Source organism: Coffea arabica, chromosome 8c (assembly GCF_036785885.1).
Source record: "Coffea arabica cultivar ET-39 chromosome 8c, Coffea Arabica ET-39 HiFi, whole genome shotgun sequence".
Classification (NCBI taxonomy): domain Eukaryota; kingdom Viridiplantae; phylum Streptophyta; class Magnoliopsida; order Gentianales; family Rubiaceae; genus Coffea; species Coffea arabica.
In genome coordinates, this window is record NC_092325.1 from 20,642,627 (window position 1) to 20,646,788 (window position 4,162).

Below are 4,162 nucleotides of genomic sequence, written 5' to 3' on the forward strand. Positions count from 1 at the left end.
AAAGACAGTTTTAAAATGATTTTTCTAGTATCGGTTAGTTTTTTACAAATTAAGAGCGTATTTTAGACGTGGGACCCGCTAGTGCGGTAAATGCTTTATATTTTTGACAACTTGTTGGAATTTTGTATTAAGTGATATTATTTTACAAAGTGTTAAGATATTTGTATTGGAGAGACAAAAAGATAAGTTTTAAACCTAAAGGTGACAAGTGTCACCATAAGATTAAGTCTTGGACTTTGACTACACTATTCACTACTTTACCAAATAAATCAAAAAAATTGCCAAAAATCATCCTTATTTCTAAAGCTTCATAGCCGGCTCTCTCTCAAAGGAAAAGAAAGAAAAGTTCTCAATTTCTTCCTTCTATTTCTTGCTCAATCTTCAAATCCAACCAATAAAACTCCAAATCATTCCATAAAATCTCTTTGCTAAGTGGTCTTGAGGTGTTTTGTGGAGTTGTTTGGAAAGCTAAGGTGACTAGTTGCTCTATCTCTTGTATTGCTAAGGTGAGTTGTGAAGGACCCCTCTCCTTCCTCTAATGATGTTCAATTCATGATTGGTGGTGGTATGAGATGCAATATTATGGATTATTTCTTGATTTGTGGTTGAAGTGATGAAGTTTTATTATTTTTGGGGATTTTTCTGTTTTAATATAAGCATGGTTGTGTGGCTATATATGATGATTGGAAATGGTATATAATGATTCTAGAAGGTGGAAAAAGTGGACAATTGCAATCAATTTCTGTTTTGGAAGAAATTTCAGAAAATTAGGTTTTGTGAAGGAACATTCTGCCCGAATTTTAGCTCCTAGTTAGAGGCCGAATTGGCCTTGCCTTAAAACATTAAAGTTATAGGGAATGACATTTTAGAGGTGCCTACAAAATTTCAGGTCAATCGGAGTAGCGTAGAGTGAGAAAAGTCGAAATTACTATTGCTGTTCTGGTTTTACCCGAATGTAAGAATTGCGCCTGTAATTGGTTGTTTTGGTCAGGATTGCTTCCGAATTAGTTGTTGAGGCCTTCTGATCAAATTTAGCCCTGTTTCTTAGCTATCCTCTGGTTTTGGAATTTCTAGATTTGGACTTGGAGAGCCTGAGTTATGATGTTTCCTCTAGAATGCGTTCTGTGAAGCTGTTTTTGTGATTCTGGTGTAGTTTCTTGTGTTTCTGACCTGGTTACACTCGAAACTGGGTTGAGTGACCTTCTGGAATATTGTAGCCCTATCTCTTAGCTTCGAAACGGTGGGTGTTTCACCTTCATCCAACAATCGTAGTGCCTTTGGTACCATTACCGTAAAAGGATGTCAAAAGATATTTTTCTGGTTTTGAGCTTAACTTTCATTTCCGGACTTTTTCCTAACTTGACTTGTCTTTGTACTACTTGGAGCTTGCTGAATGGCTATTGGATGAACTTGTTGTTGTGTGTGTACCTTTGGGACTGGCTGAGGAAATAATGAAGCCATGATGGCTGGAAAAGTAAGCAAATTTAGGGGAAGTGCTGTCCGAACTTTTAAAGGACTTGTTTACATTGAGTTTGTGATCTAAGACTTGGATTTGAGCAAGGCAATGATATATGATGGATGGTTTCTGAGCCATGGAGGTGAGTGACCTCAAACTATTTCTGAAGTTATTTATGAACCGTTTCCTGCATTATTTACTTTTGAGCTATTTCCAAAGTTACTTTTGTACCGTTTTCTTGCATTATTTACCTTTAAATTGTTTCCAAAGTTACTTTTGAACTGTTTTCTTGCATATCATGCGTGCTTGCATGTGAGTGTTCCTTATTTGCTATATTTTCTTGACTTCATGACTTGTATTATTGATTGATAACGTGTTAAGTGCTTTGAATGATTTCCAAAACGAGCTTTCTAGGCGAGTGTGTACTTTATCGCACTCGACCTAAATAACTGTGCAATTTTCAAGGATTTAATTATTGAAATGCTAGTTGCGCATGAATGTAAGCCGTTTGGCTGAATTGGCCACTGCCCTTTGTTACCGATCGACTCGAGCCAGAAGCGGACTCGGTCGGGCGATATGGTGACCTGGGTGAATTTGGTATACTCGAGTATTACCTTGTAGTCCGGCTACGTCCGGATGGGTGGAGTCCGGCCAATGGTCGGATGGGTGGAGTCCGGAAAAGGGGATGAACGAACAAAAGGATGAACGAGGGATTCTACTTACAAAAAATGTATTTTCAAACGATTGGAGGAATAAGGGGAAATGTCAGGGGAACGAACAAACAAACGAATAGCTCCATGTGAGCCCGTATCCTTTTAATGAATATTACTATCGCTTTCCATTGTAAATATTCCTTGAATTATTGATACTCCATTCTAATGTATTGTAAATGTTGTAATTGTTTCTGGACTTATCATTTGATTTATGACATCATTGAAATGAACTATTGTGAAACCGATTTGATTACTGATTTTACTGGTTACTCGCTGAGCTTCTAGCTCACCTCAAAAATATTTTATTCCCCTCCACAGGGCTCGTGGCGAAGGAAGGCTTGTTGTGATTTTATTGTTGTGGAATTCCTCTTGTATAAGAATTGGGATCATGGATCAGAGTGGCGTTGATACGGATACGGGTGCGCAACCACTTCAACCTTGGGTCAAGGACAACATTGACGGTCCGATGACAAGATCAAGATCCAAGAAGGTGAAGGAAGCTTTACAAGCCTTGATCATTCACCATACAAGCAAGGAGCAAGCTAGGTTTGAAGATTTGATGGACCATGACGTTACTTTGTTCACTTGTACGTTTGAAGTGAAGGAATGATCTCATACTTGTTAGTTTAGTTGGTAGTTGTTTTAAGAGTTTAGTAGTTGTTAGGCGTTAAGTATTTTATTACTTATTGGGCCTTATCGGAAAGCCTTAAAGAGCTGACTCTTTAAGCTCTTTATGCGGACCGAATTTCTTTCAGGTTTATGTGGGCCGGAGTTTGCCCTAGTTTTAGCCTATAAAAAGGCACCTCTTGTATCAGTCCGCACAGAATATTTTACAACCAGAAATCGTGAGGAATTTTCCTTTCAAGTTCTTAATCGAACTTACTCTTGAATTCTTGAGTTCATTGCTTAGGATTCAAATCTGACTTTATCGATTAGTTTGTTCCCTAATCGTGGTGTCTCTTCATCCATCTTTATTTGCTTAAGGTTGCTGATTGCCTTTGTGTGTCAGAGGTCTTGAGTTCATGAGAACAATCGAGTTCAATTTCCATTGGGAGAAAAGGTCCAACTCTGATAATTACAAGGTTGGGAGGTTCTAGGAGGGTCTTCCCCTAGGGTTGCTCATCAGTTGGTAATCAGAGCATCAGGTTAATTCTCTTTCAATTGAAGTTGTTCATATCTTATTAGTTTGTGTCTTTTGTCAAAAAAAAAAAAAAAAAAACTGTAGCGATTACTGTTCATCGTTACTGTTCCGAAATACTGTTCATCGTTACTGTAGCGTACTGTTCACGTTACTGTTCATCCGAAAAAAAAACTGTTTGGGTATTGTCTTTTTGTGTTTTCTGTCCAACTTTTGTTCTTGAGTCTGTTATACTTTTGTTTGGATTGTTAGGGTTTAAAGACAAAAAAAAAAAAAAAAAAGAGTCACGTACCTTATATTGTTTTTAGTGTCCAAGTTGCTAGAGTATTGCTGGAATTTTTCTTTTGAGTATTGCTGAAATTCTGTTTTGCCTATTTCTTGAGTATTGGTTGTTGTTCTTGCAAACCCTAAACACCACAACGTAATTTGGGGAAGTTCTTGAGCTTCTTGAACAAATTCTTGAAGTTCTTGGACCACCAAGTCTTGTTTTGAAGATTCTTGAACAATAAATCAAGAACTAGGGTCTTCTTGAAATTTGCATAACCTTTCATCCATTTTTCTTGAACTTGTTGGTGTGATCTGAATTTGTGTTCCTTGAAGAGCCGAAAAAAAAAAGAAGAAAAAAAAAACGAAAAAAAAAAAAAAGGAAGAAGAGAAGGAATTGGCTCTCACACAAAGGAAATCAAGTTTCCCAAATCTTGAGTTTCCAATTCTTGATTGGTTTCCAATTCTTGAATAGTCTCCAAATCTTGGTTGATTTCCCAAAATTTGAGTTTCCTAATCTTGATTGGTTTCCAACTCTTGAGTTCCAATCTTGATTGAATTCCAAAGATCCCAAACGACCTAACCAGCCCC